Source organism: Gossypium hirsutum, chromosome D12 (assembly GCF_007990345.1).
Source record: "Gossypium hirsutum isolate 1008001.06 chromosome D12, Gossypium_hirsutum_v2.1, whole genome shotgun sequence".
Lineage (NCBI taxonomy): Eukaryota > Viridiplantae > Streptophyta > Magnoliopsida > Malvales > Malvaceae > Gossypium > Gossypium hirsutum.
In genome coordinates this window covers 33,938,011-33,953,577 of record NC_053448.1, presented here as the reverse complement: position 1 = coordinate 33,953,577, position 15,567 = coordinate 33,938,011, and the positions used below count along the sequence as shown (strand labels likewise).

The 15,567-nt window shown below is 33.8% G+C and overlaps 1 non-coding gene across 1 annotated transcript; it reads right to left on the bottom strand.

Moving 5' to 3' along the window:
• Nucleotides 1-13,683: 13,683 nt before the first annotated feature.
• On the bottom strand, nt 13,684-13,790 carry LOC121224899 (small nucleolar RNA R71). The gene has a single exon (XR_005922641.1). It is a non-coding gene; the product is annotated as a small nucleolar RNA R71 (small nucleolar RNA).
• Nucleotides 13,791-15,567: the final 1,777 nt, after the last annotated feature.

Here is a 15,567-nt window from a genome sequence, read left to right as displayed (position 1 = left end):
AATTAAATTGGTCTTGAATCATACAAGTACAAACCAAATCCTTGCGTCACTTGTCGACAACTCTCACTTTTCCTTTCCCTCTCGACATCCCGACATCGTCGTTGTTTACGTGCGATAGTAAATAAATAAAAAATATCAACTTTCATCCAATTCTCATTCAAATACAAAGCTAAGCATATTTTTTTATTTTATTTAATTTTGACCCTAAACTCAAGATATCCGTATCTTTCGGTATTTAGCATCATATTAAAATCTGATTTCACATTTTTTTCATTAGGGACCCTATAATTTCTTTTCCTAGTATAATTTCATAACAAATTTTCAATTTATTCAAATTGGTCCCTAATATTACAAAGATAATGACTAAGCTTATTAAACTTTATAATTTAGTCATTATCATGATCTAAGCTTAATTTCCATCAATTTCAAGCCTAATTCATCAACTTCTTAACAATGGCAACTTGCTAAAAATTTAACAATTGAACAAATTCATACATGCACTAGCTAAATCAAGCTCTCAGAATCATAAATATATAAAATTATCATGAAAACAACATGATTACCTTGAAAAATTTTATAGTTGAATGCCTAGATGAACATAAGCTTTCTCCGTTTTGTTTTTATTCATTTGGATGGTTGGAGAATATGAAAATTCATCTCTCATTCAACTTATTTTAGTTTATATACTAATTTTAATGGTTAATTAACTATAATTAATCTTCATTAGTCTTAATAAATTCTTTAGTTAATTTGTTTTTAATTGTTAATTTAGTTTAAATGAAAATAATCATTAAAACCAACTATTATCCATTTAAAATTAGTTTATGAATCCTTTTATTCCTTTGGATAATTTCTATCTAGGTCCCCAAACCTTTTCTTAATTAAAACTCAATAGCGATTTGACTTTTACAATTTAGTCTATGAGCCTTAATTAACTACTTTTTTTTCTACATTAATTAGTTGAACTTCAATATATTTTTATACTCCTATTTTATATTTACAAGATCGTTTTATGGAAATGGGGTTCTAAAACTACATTTTCCAAACACCACTAGAATTTGGGTTATTATAGTTCTCTCCTTTTAAGAAATTTTGTCCTTGAAATTTACCTAGAAAGAAGTGGGGATATTAAGATCTTATTGTATCTTTCGGTTCCCAAGTAGCTTCTTTCGTGCTATGAATGCGCCATAGGACTTTCACCAGTGGCATGTACTTATTTCTCAACAATTTTACTTCTCGAGCTAAGATCTTTATAGGCTCTTCTTCATATGATAAATCAGGCTGAACTTCAATTGTTTCCATCGGTATAATATGAGAAGGAAAGGATCGATACTGTCGGAGCTGACTGCCACCAGACTTGCAAACGTCTGCACTGGAAATACTGCAACAAATAGATGATAAAATTAAGTAGCAGTGTTTGCAAGTATACAATTCAAATTGTAATATAGAAAAATGTTATAATGAAACACTCTGGGAAGTATTCCGAAGATCATACTCAAGGGAGGTTGAATTAAACTAAAATTAATTTTATACACTAACAGGGCCAAATAGTAATAATCTAAAATTATATTATGAAAAACCAAGATAAAAGAAATTAACTGAAATAACATAAATTAACTAACAATCAAAGACAACCAAATAACAATACGAATTAATCCAATAAACTAGGCAGAAGATTAACTCACTTTAGTGTTCCTAATTAACTTCAGAACATGGGTTTTATCGAGTTAGCTATTAATTAACCAGTTATTACCTCTCGGCCTTTAACTAATTAACTCATCAACCAATACATGTTTATCTCTCGATCTCGTTTATTCTAAATTACTTCCAAGGGTCGTCAATCCTAGGATTTAATGGCACATAATTTAAACCAACTAACTCGGACTCAAACCCTAATTATTCCGTTAATTATTCCTACATTCACCCGTTAATCTCCCTAAGGAAACTAGCCACTCATGGATCTAGATGTAAGTATCCCTAATTTCATATTTAACAGGCAAATCAAAAAATTAAAGAGAAAAAAGAAATAAGAGAACAAATTCATTTCAATGTTGAATTGTGCGCGAAAGCCGGATTTCCTTTGATATTCACGGAGACAATCCTTAATGCAATTGAAAACCAAAGAGAAATAAATAAAAACTAATTAATTAAATTCTTGGATCGAAATTAAATCCAAGTTTAACAAAGAAAAAAAATCTTTTTATAACAATAAAAGGTCTAAATTGGAATAAAATAAAGGGTAATTTACTCCAACAGTCACTCAACTTTGGTGCAACTGACAAAACAATCACTCTAGTTTTAATTCAGTCTCAGCTTTTGAAAAATGACAAATCGGTCACTAGTTTCATTGAAAAGTTACAAAGTAGTCACCCACTAACATTTTCCGTTACGAACCTAACGGGATAGGTGACGTGACCAGTTAACTAGTTGACGTGGGTAGTTAACTTGCCACGTTGGATATATCCACGGTGGATACCCACCCAATTTAAGAAGAAATTGAAAAAAACACTAATAACTAAAGAAGAAGATGAAGATAAAGAAGAAGAAGAAGAAGAATAGAGAAGATAAGAGACTGTAAAATCCACAAACAAATCAACAACACCGACAACAAGTGCTCCAGGGACCTCCACTTGCACTGCCATTACATTGGGTTAGGGTTTTCCCCCATATTCATCATCATCTTCTTCCTTTAGTTGCTGCAGTTGTGGATAAATTTCAACCTCCCCCAACAATTCATCCCTTCGACACACAATCGATTTGTACATACTCATTCCCAAATTCAAATTCTCTTAAAAATTTCTCATCAAATTTATCAAAACAAAAAGTTTTACAAAATTATTTTTCGATCTATTCGATTCTCTTTAGATTTGACCATAATTTTTTGCTAATTGCAAGCTCAATTGAAGGACCAAAGGAGAAATTTAAGGTTTCTCATTATATTTTTGGATCTGATTTGTTTGCATAGATCCGTGCTCTTTTAGGGTAGTATTTGATCTCAAAAAATTTTGAAAAAAAATCCCTAAATAACATATCTCTTTCTTCTTCGCTTGATTGCTTTGTTTACTTCCAATTTTGTATTTCAAGTTTTCCCCAAAAAAATTACAAAAAATGACTTTCTTATGGGTTTTTTTTCGGTGATCTAGAAAAAGGAAATGATTAGCAGAGGGAAAGGGATGGTGGGGGAGAAGGAGAGGGTCAAATTCTGTTTTGGCAAAGCAAGAACATGGGTTCCATTTTTTTATTTAGTTTTCTTTGTTATTCTTCTTCTACTATTGCAAGTTAATGGGGGACAGTGTAGAGGTCGTCGTTTCCACGTGGGATGATAGCATGGTAAGTTAATGGGCCACCTGAGCTTTTTGTTACATCTATAACGGTAATGACCGGTTTGTCATTTTCTAAAAGTTGACTGATTGAATTGAAACCATAGTGACTTTTTTTTTTCAGTTGCATCAAAATTGAGTGACTATTGGTGTAATCTACCCTAAAATAAAAACTAAAAATAGAAACCTAAAACTAAACTAATTGGATCACTTAGCCAAGCTCCTAAAATGAGGCTAAACACACCTATTTATAACCAAAATATTCCGACCTAGTTAGCTTAATTAATAGCCTTAAACTAATAAGTGTTTATTTTGTAGACTAAAACACCCTTGGCTTAATTATGTTTGTTTGTTGCCCGGTGTCGCAACACTACCTTTTGAGTCTGAATTCTTTGGCTTTGAAGTCCAACATCACGACACTGCCGTCATCCTTCGTGTTCTTATCCTAAAATTAGTGTCCTATACACTTGAGTAGCTTGTTAGTTCAACCCTAGGCCTATATTGGCCCATTAGGTTGTCTCATGGCTAAAATTTGAGTAAAAACACTTATTTTGCAGAAATTGAACATAAGCTAATAAAAACTGAAAACATAATAAAAAGCATATAAAAGAGCTAGAAAAATAAGCTAATTAAGTGTCAAAAGACTCTAATTTGCCACAACGAGTTGTGGTAGACAAAACTATCTCACACTTAAGTATTGCTTGTCCTCAAGCAGCAAAAGAAAAACACACAAGAATATGAAAATAAAATAACTAAACAGTGCTTGAGCATGCTGAATACATGAGATTGACTCGTAACAATATAAACAAGACTATATGGCTAAACGTTAAACTGTAGTACAATATATAATTGACTTCCGATTTTCAATATCAAACACGTTAGTTCACTCAGTTACAAAGTAAACAAATTCAAGGATATTATGCATTTTACTCCATTGAAACAAATACATAAAATTTACTTTTATGTTCGAAGAATACAAGTAGTCAAAAATGGCAATATTCAGATTAATTTTCATCCATGAGTTGTATCACTTAGGTCATATAGGAAAATAATTTACGTACAAAATTTAAGAACTGACTCTACAAAATGGTTTAAGCATAAAAATAGTTTGACACATTATATTGACCTCGATACTACCCCAATTATATCCCTTAGCTTACCACCTTATATCCACTTGTGTCGCATTCCTCTTCTCTCCATTTACTAAGGTACAATTATGAGTACAATAATCTTAGCGAGTCTTTTGTGCAACAATGAGCATTTTTATTTCTTTTTTTTTTCCGTTTCTACTCACTTTTCTTTTGTTTGTTCGAGATTTTCTATCTTGGCTTTGGCCTTTAAAAATTTCTTCTACACTTGATTTTTCTTCGTTCGTGTACAACTTTGCAAGAATCTTATACTCACTATACTATACTATCCCTTAGTTTTCACACTCGATTATTTTGAAACCTCTGTGATGTATCTACCTAACCTTTAATATTAATGACCCGACGTCTAAGTTCATGTTAGGACTAAAAAGAAAAAAGGATCAATATATTATGCATTAGGCTCATGTTTCATTTGAGGTTCATTAAGAAAATGGAATTAGTCTAAAAAATAGGTACTAGGGAATTCACATATAGGGTTGGCTTTTTGGCACTAGTGGTGACCAAATAATGCCTTAGGTCATCCTTAAGTGTATCAATTCATGGAATGAATTAACTAAATTTTAACATGCTAACAACTTATCATTGAAATAAACATTTATGCTTTTTATGCACTCATTTTTCATTTGGGATACCTAACACACTTTTACCTATTTACAGTGTAACCAAGTGAACTAATTAGTTTAATACTAAATAACCTAAAATCAATTACTATCGAACTAAATTTTTTGTTTAAACAAAAAATCATATTTACATGCTCCTAACCAATCACTTGTATTTCAAGCTCACGTACAAACAAGCACTCAAAATTAAAACTAAAGTACTAAAAAAATTACAAATAGGTAAAAATTTTGAAATTTTGAAATATTCTATGTTACTCCCATACTTTATTTGGCACATTGTCCCTAATGTGCACCCAAAAGATAGGAGAAGAGGCTACCCAGTTTAAGCATTGAAATTCCTCGAAAGTAGTCGGGTGATCCTCCTTGTGCCAGTTTAGCACCAATTTTTTGTGCCGTATAATGTATGAGATTCCTACATAGAACAAACACACATTAAAAAAAACTAAATTAACTAAGAGATAAACAAAATTGTTCAACCCAAAATTAATTATAGTCTTAAAATAAACTAAAATAAAACGCATAAGGTACTAAGCTAGGAATTGAAGCCCAAAATACAATGGTGGTTTCCTCCTCTTCGTCTTTTTTTAGCTCCTCCTCCTCATTGTTTGTTAAGTCCATCCAAAATAGAGGTGGCCATGGCCACCAAAATGACTCGATGCCAAAGTGTTTGCCAAAACAGATCATTATTTTCTTAAGTTCTAAGTTGCATCTTGTATGGTACTCAATATGTGTCAATATGTGCATGAGTAAGCCCTTATCTATCGGGTCATCTAGGGTGGTGTTTTGTTGATGTACCCTAGGTGGTACTAATTGTGGTTCCTCCGATGGTTCTAACCCTTGATGATTTTGGTTGAATTGACTAGGTGCCACTGAATTTGATATTCAAAAAAGAGCTTTCTGAATGTGTCGAAGATTTCAGTGTCACCCGTAAAACTTACCAAATAAACGAAACACAAAGAAGCAGAATAATGGAGTAGTGCAAGTGAGAAAATGATGGTGAGTAATGGTTGATTTCTTGTAAATAAAGGGGTAACAATAGCACAAGGGGTTGTGCAGCTGGTGTGAAGAAGTTAGGTTGGCTACTTAATGTGTTTGAATGTGAGTATCTAAGGTTAAAATGGGTTAGGGTTATATATAAGGGTTGATCGAGTTGCATTAAAAATGGGTCGAAAAAGTTTAAACACTACATTGGTATCACGGCATGAAGTATGGTTCTCACGACACTAGACTTTGAATGCTCCAAGTTTTTGATTTGTAATTCCATGTTGCGACACGGGGATACGGTGTTGTGACACTAACCCTTATTTTCAAAATAATTTTGGTTCAAAATGCAACTTCGCAACATCGAGGTTCGGTGTCACAACACGGGTTTGGAATTTTAAAATTTTAAGCTACGAAGTATCGTGTCGTGTCCCTAAGAAGCGATGTCGTGACACGACCCTAATTTTTAAAATAATAGAGTGTTTGAAGTTCCATGTCACAACACCAAGGTTCAGTGTCGCGACATGATCCCCATTTTCCCAATTCTCACGTTTTTGGGCGTCTTAATCCCTTCCATTTACTCCTAATTTGAAAATACGTCAAAATTAGCCACCCTTTGGCTTCCTAAGGCCTTAATCCTATCCTAACTAAAATTACAAACCCTAATTAAAGTTCAAAAATACAAAAAGAAAATTTAAATTACACTAATTTACAACATGGATTAAATATTTCAATGATTAATTAGGTGTGTCTACTAGACTCATTCGACAGCCCATGTATTTCCTTCATCAAATTCTTGTTATGTTGCCGATCATCGCAATCTATCCAACATATGCCCTTCCATTCGAGGTTTTTCCATTTGTAGCGCTCTCTCGACCTGTTCATTCCTACACACATCGAACCACGATCATAACTTCGATCCATGTTGTTAGAGGTAATATAGAAAATTGCGTATCAATTCTCCCCTAGTTTATTTTCTAATTCCTCATTATGGGAATTGTGACCACATTTGAGCACTTCTATTTCACCATCGATTTACATAATTAGTTTATTTTCTCACGATTGATATTCGATTTAAAATTTAAATCTATTTCACCATCGATACAAAACATTTAACAGAAACAATTTAAAATTTTTCATTTATTTTAAACCTGTTATCCGAAATCCCAAAGAAAGACTTAACATTTGGAAATTTAAAATGATTTATATATGATAAAGCAAATTATTACATCAAATATGTTACAAACCATTACAAGGTAGAAAATTAGTTTAAAATAGACTTGAAGGGCGTATTCAAGACCGCACCACATATCCACTATATGCATAATAGCCCATTCCACCAACAACTTGGCATACTCCTGGCATTGTCCCTCATGCGAAGTCTCTTCTACAACAACCCTGAAAAGAAACAATAAACCTTGTAAGTACGAGTACTTAGTTAGCTCATGTTATAAGTCAATATTGTTTGAATTGTTATAAGTCAACCATATACTACACCATTTACTTTGGCTAATATTATCGTAGTGTTATCATTCCATTATCGTGCTTAATCTTTCATATCTTGTTAACTGAGGAATCCTTCCAATAATTTCATAAATCTCTTGTCCCATATTATTTACTTAACAGAACATTCCCTTAGAAACCACTTCCAACAATCCATACCTTAATCTATACTTTTATTTCAAACAATTTCTCGCTGACATTATCTTGGGCGGATACATATGTATATGGTGGATACTTGCGTAGAATTTCATACCATTGGTTTACACTCAAACATACCCTGACCCAGTTCTGTACACATACACATACTGGTAATTCATTGTATAACATCTAGATGAAATCCGTATCATGCAATATTAGAATATCATAATTCAAAATAAAATTTACTCAGATTCAGAATAATTTTAGAAGTAGATGCAATACCTCTTATTTTTCATATTTACATTTCATTACGACGGACACCCTTCTCAACAAACAAATCTACATTTCTTTTCCTTAAAGCCTTTATGACTTTATTCAACCCTTATTCCAGAGCATATCAATACCTTATCTTGGTCATACTTATTACAGAACTACTATAATTTACTCATCTTTTACCATAGACACAAACATTCAGATTCATAGCTTAACAGATATTCTTGACAATTCACGCCACATAGACTTAGCAGAAACACCATACAGTCAATCAGATAGAGTATGCCACTAAGGCAATCCATTCATAATTTGCCACAAAGGCATCCCTTTCAGAGTTTGCCACTAAGGTTATTCTTTCAGAGTTCACCACAAAGGTTATTCTTTCATAATTTGCCACAAAGGCTATTCTTCACTGTCGTGTTTACGGTATGGATTTTCATAAACTAAGATTACGTGAGGTTTTCCCATCATCGTTTTGGGACACCTAGAGAACCGTATTGGGTAATCACTATTCCTTAGTTATTTTCAGAGGGTGCCATAGTTGTGGACTTTTCCTTCAGAGTTCATATAAGAGTTTGTGTTTTCAGTCCCGACAGACTCCATCAGACACCAGTCCGGTAAATAGACACAGACTCTCTTGACAGACTCTTCATGCATTGACACAATCTAACTTCAACGTTTTACTTCACTGACATACACCTAATCAGATCACAGATATCATAGTATACATTTCAGACATATAAATACTCAGTCATACTTCAATATTTCAATACCCATACACCAATCATCACATACTATACTTTTCATGACTTCAGATCTAGAATCCAATCAATTTCTTGTAGATGAATCTCAATATAAATAAATACATGCAAGAGTTAGCATAGAACTCAGTTGCTATCCACGAGCCACAGCGTGAACTACCAACTCAATCATCCATTATGAAACTACAACAACCTCTACTTAAAGAAGATAGGAACATCATTAAGACTCATTTGTGTATAATTTACTATTAATTTGGGCACTGAAAACTCCTATGCAAAGCCTCATACTTATATCTTACTGTTCATGCACTTCTTACAGACTTACTTTTTCAGAATTTAGCATGCATAATAGTAATACTTACCCTTGAATGGGATAACCGATGATCATAACATCACATTGGCTTTTATATTATTAGTAAAGAGATACATCCAAACTTAAAGAAAGCATCAGAAATTTCCACTCAAGCAAGAGGAAAAAGAAGAAAGAAGAACCCTTTTCAAAACATACTGTAACATATAAATATGAATCATCTTACCTAGTAGATTTTAACGAGTTTCATACGTATCAGAACTTGCCTTCTTATTGGCCTACAATTTCTGAGAAAAGTATAAATGAGTTCCCTTCATCAAACTTATCAGGCTAAACTACACAGTTTGTTTCTAACTAGATTACTTAAAGCCTAACTAACACAATATTCCATACAAACCAGGCGTACTATACCTTTGGCAAACAATCTTCCAATATTTCCCTTTTATCCCTTCATACGAACACCTCCATAATATAGCAGAATATCATCAAATAAAATTCTTACTAACTCAAGTGGTGGTTATAATACGCCCACATGTATGTGTCAAAACGATCATTTGGGTGGATAACACCACACTAGACAATTTTATACACCCAAAACTTTAGATCCGACAAAATTGAGATTTTATAACTCTCATCCTCTTAACATAATTTTATCTTCAAAATTTCTAACTTTGAAAATAATTCCCAGTATATCTGAAAACTAACTGATCACGTCAGGCACGTACCATGAGTTGGACGAATTCAGGATTTCGTGACTACCCGCGTAAATGTAAACATTACACGTTTTCTTAATTTTGACAAATGTCTTGATTATATTGGAGAACCTAAATAGTTTCCCCGAAATAAACTTCTTGTACAAGTTTGCTTCAAAAAAATAGAGGCTCAAACACTTCATCAACACTTTTACTGTATCATTTAAATCCCTAACTTTGTTTCTGCTCAGTCCTTCTATCTTCGTCATCATCAATCTCAGTTTTCTTAAAGTAATATTATTCTTCTCTTTATTTCCTTTCTTCTTCTCCATTTGCAACCAAAATTTCAAGAAAAAATACTTGTGGTAAAGGTTGAAATTAGAGTAAGCAAAACTTAACCCTCTTGAAAACCTTTCACCTTCGTACCCCAAGAACTTGAAAATACTCTTTCATGTGTTACCACTCCCTTATATGAATGTTGTACCACACAAAAAGAAGCACATATTTTTGGCAGTTCGAGGCTTTCGCCATCCAAACTTTGCTTATGAAGTCAAACAACCACCAAGGTGTCGTTTAAGTGACAACACCTAAGGTTTCATTCTTCCATTAATCTTATTAGAAGTAGGTTTTCATTTACCTTTGCATCCATTATTCTGCTCAGTTTTAGTCGAGTCTGGCATCGCACCAAGAAAACTATCAGCCTTGTCTTGGTGAACCCTAGTAGCCTACTTCATTGATTACTGCATGCACAATGAACCACTACTTTTAGGGGTTTTCCAAAATTTCTATCAGTTAAAGATCATAAGACAAGGGGCTGGTGCTAGATTTGCCGATTTTAGTGCTATGATCCAATCATTCAGAATGGTCTTTCCAATTTGCATTAGAAAAAGGAGAAGTTCATAAGGGTCATTTGCAAACTTGAGAATGGATTTGGTTTTCCCACCTATTGATCATTTCCCCAAGAACACATTTGTTCTTATAATCAGCCAATTAATTTGAAAGTTGCCAATAAGTAGTTCAAACGTCTAAACTAGAGGTGTCCTCTAGAGTTGGGAGATTTAGTTACAGTCAAGAATGCTTTCCTGTACTGGTTGCAAAACTAGAGCCTAAATGATCGTTGTGCCACTAATCCTATTAACTGGTTAGATAACTTCAACTTGCCTTTGGCTTTAGAGGCCTGGCCATATGGTGACACCAGTTTTCTAGCTCAAATCTCAACTGGATGAGCAAGACAACCTCTTTCTTATTTCTATGATATTTGTGGGATTCGTTCTCGAAACTAGCTTATTTCTCCTAGTATCCATCTTCTGACTACCTCTTCTTCAACTGAGGCCAACACTCGTTTTGATGGTGCAAGGTCAATTCCAAAATCTACACTTTTCCCAATCAAGCTTCTAATATGGACATCAATGCTCTTTTACGTTATTCACGTGCTAAGGAGAAAAGCACCACTGACATTTCAAATAAACCATCCATAAAGAAATGCCAAAAAAGGCCTAGAATAAGGGAGGACACTCAAGAATTAGATGAGAGTGAACGCCCACAACTTAAGCTACACAGGTTTAGAAAAGGACTCCCAACTTCAAAAGTCCTTTCTTTTGAAATCCTATTTGGAAACACAAAAATATATAGACTTTTTCAACACCTTTTCAACATGAATTCATGTAAATTTTAAGTGATTTCTATCGAATTTTATGATTTTATAATAAAATAATTAAATTGAGCTTAAATTATAATTTGTTCTAAATTTTAGTTATTTTTATATTAAATTTGCATAATTTGGCCATTTTTTACAGTTTTGTACAAATAGTGAAAAATCAGCTCGGAAGTCAGCTTGAACGATTCAAGTATCGAAGCTCCTTGGGAGCTCAAGATGATAAATTATTAGCCTTGGAGGACTCAAGTTCATGTTCTTGGACTTATTTAAATCAATTGGTCCAAGTGAATTTTATCGAGAAAAATCAGACAACTTGAGATGAACAAAAAGGGCATGAATTGAGTAACTGAAGAAGGAAGAGGGAAGAGACCAAAAGAGCAGCCCAATACCAACCCAATTTATTCCCAAATTAGCTAAGTAAACTGCTTATAATAATTTCAAAACAATCCTCAAACTTCTCTTAGAATCCATTCTCACCCCTCCACTTTTTGTGCATTTAATTTCTAGCCACAAGCTAAAAATAGCAAAACCAATTCAACCCCTTTCCCTACTATCAAGGGACAGCCAAGGGAAGGGTGATTGGCTAATATTTTTTTCTAATTTGAGCTGCCAATTTAAAGTAAAAATATCCCATTTCACTTCTTCAAAAATAATCCTTCACCACACACATCTCTCTCACACACATTTTCTCTCTTTTTCCCTTTCTGTTGCCTTTCAATTCCTTTCTTCCCTTGCTAATTTCCCCTCTTGAAGAGCTTGCACGCCCCTTGGAGTAGAATCAATCAAGTGTTCATGAAGGCCTTGGATTAGTAGAATGAGCAAAGAAGAGAGGAGCACACTAGTCTGGCTTCAAAAAACCACCGAGATTTATTTTTCTAGTTCCCTTCTCTTAATCTTTGTTTTTAGTTTTTATCATGAACATGAATATTTGTGTTGTTGTTCTTAAATTAATTAAAATGACTTAAATTCCTTTCGTGTTAGATTAATTACATTTTGTCTGCTTAGATTATTAAAAATGTATTTGTGTTGTTATTAGGTCTCAGTAAATTATTCAATTAAATAAAACCATGCTTATGTTATGCTTGCATTTTAATTGTGAGGTAACAACTGAATTAATTATTTAAATTGATTGAAATTGTAATTAATGGGCACAATATTTTTTTGGTGAATGCTTAATCTTCTAAAGTAGCTGAAGATTAAATTAGCGACGGTATTAAACAATATATCAGCCTTGCATAACTTGCAAGATTATTGTGATTAAATTATTTCAATATAGAGCTATATTTTTACCTCACGTAATCTTTTATTTGCTTATTAAAATTTGATTAGTCGATTGAATTGACATAGAGATATGGTCAAGAGATTAATAGGTTCTAATAGGTAAGTATGCGCATTAGTTAGCAATTTTTCGAGTTGCCGTGAAATTATTCATAACAACATGAATACAACTTAATTATTCTAAGTTAAAGAACAAAATTAATTTGGCACATTTATCTCATATTGATTAAACTCATATTTAGAAATCGTGCATTGGAATTTTACTTTTTATTTTATTAGTTAGCACGTACTTAATTTTTTTAGTCACCAAAATGTTTAAATTTGCATTTCTTAAATATTCTCTTTCATAGTCCTTGTGAGTACGATAACTCGACACTACTTGTTACTTTATTACTTGTTGCGATTGTGTACACTTTCACATTTCCATTGTTCCAAGTTTTTGGCGCCATCGCTGGGGATTGTTATTTTAGTTAATTATTTATGGAATTAATTATCTTTCAATTTAGTTCAATTTTCTTTCTCCTTTAATAGTTTTCGTTAGTATTCAGGAAATCATGGATCTTCTATAACATGCTCAAGGAGGAGCGTTTGCTTATAATGCTTGCAATTTGATCATTGTTGCCGAAGATAGAACCCGTGCTATTCGATAATATGTCCTTCCTCACTTAAATTAACTCAATCTAAGTATTGTGAGACTCGAAATTGAGGCACCGTAATTCAAACTGAAGCCTGTGATGTTCCAAATGCTTCAAACAATAGGCCAATTTAGTGGGATGCCTACTAAGGATTTGCATCTTCATCCTTCGACTATTCATGGAAGTAAGTGACTCATTCAAGTTAGCTGGGGTGACCTAGGACTCCTTAAGACTGAGATTATTTTCATACTCCTTAAGAGATAGAACATGAGCGTGGTTGAACTCTCTACCGTCTGATTTTGTAACTACATGGAAAAAGTTGGTGGAACGTTTCTTAATGAAATACTTCCCTCTATCTCTGACTACCAAGTTCTGAAATGAAATCACTTCATTTCAGCAACTTGACGAAGAATCTTTACATGAGGCATGGGAGCGATTCAAGGAGTTATTATGAAAGTTCCTTGATCATGGCATTCCTTATTGCATTCAAATGGAGACTTTCTATATTGGTCTCAATGCTCATACTTGAATGATGGTGGATGCTTCGGCAAACAAATACCTTTTTTCTAAGTCTTACAATGAGGCTTTTGAGACTATTGAAAGGATTACCAAAAATAACTGTCAGTGGCCAACCAACCAGCAGCCTCAGGAAGATGAGTAGCAAGAGTACATAAAGTTGATGCGCTTACTTCTTTGGCAGAGCAGCTATCTTCTATGTCTTTTATGCTTGAGAACATTACTACTAATGGTTTCAATGATAATATGATAGGTCAACAGGCGAACCAGTTTGAGAATATTTCTTGTGAATACTATGGAGATGAGCATTTCTTTGAAAATTGTCCATCGAATCTAGAGTCAAAATATTACATTGGAAATCAGAATTGGAATGGTCTACAATTGAATTCTTTCAACTCTTCATGGAAGAATCATCTAAATTTTCCATGGAGTAACCAATGTGTGGGCCCTAACAACTTTTTATTCCATCTCAACCAAATTATCTGTCAGAATATTCTAAGAGCAACAACCCCCACGAATTGAATCTTCTAGTAATCTTGAGAATCTACTGAAGGCGTACATAGCAAAAAATGATGCACTTATCCAAAGCCAAGAAGCAACGTTGAATAATTTAGGGAACCAAGTAGACTTTAAGGAGCTTTGCCCAGCGACACTAAAAATCAAAGAATTTCGGGCAAGGAGCATTGCAAAATGGTTACTTTGCAAAGTGGAAAAACATTGGATCTTAAGGTAGTCAAGGTTAAAGATGGGCCTGTTAACAAGGAGGAAGTTCAACCGAGAGTTGAAACTCTTGCTCCACAAAAGCTGAATGCTGAAAAATCTTATTGTTCACACGGCCCAGTACATGGGCGTGTGGTCTAGCCATGTGTCCTCTGCATCCTTAAATTTGAGAAAACAAAATGTCCAGGTATTTTCACACGGCCTGGCACATGGGCGTGTGGCTTGGCCGTGTGACCTCTGCACCTTAATTTCATAAATTAATATGTTCACACGACCTAGCAGACGGGCGTGTGGCTTGGCCGTGTACCCAAGTCAGAGAGTTACACGGGTATGGACACGAGCAGGGACACACCCGTGTGCCTTACATTGAATGCCCACACGGCCTAAGACACAGGCGTGTCTCTTGGTCGTGTGATCCACACGGCTTGGCCACACGAGTGTGTGTCCCCTGCACTTAAGGAAAATTTTAAAATTTTCTAAAAAATTCTCTGAGTTCTAGTTTAGTCCCGACTTGTTTCTAATGTATGTTTTGGGCCTCGTAGGCTCATATAATGGACTTTATAAATAATATTTGACATGAATGTTAAATAATTTGAAATGTTTGTATTTGATATGTTTATTCCGGTAATGCTCCATAACCTTGTTCTGGCTACGGATACGGGTTAGATTTGTTACACTGAAGGCAAAGAGTGGGAAGAATTTCAATCTAAATGGAAGCATCCTGATGGTTTCTTCACCCCTATCATGCCTGACAAAGAAAATTCTGAAGGGTCTATTGACTTAGAATAGGCTCTAGAGGCTGTTGAACAAACTGAAGGAGTTCCTACCATAGAAAAGGTCCCTACAGCACCAACTGTTCCACACACCAAGGAGGAGAACTAGAATTTCTTTGTTGTATCTTTCATTTTGATATTCTAAGGGACATGTAATATCTTCTATTTTTCTTAATGAATCAATCATTTATCCTTCTCTATTGTCTTATTATTTTGCAATGACAACTATCTTCTACATACTT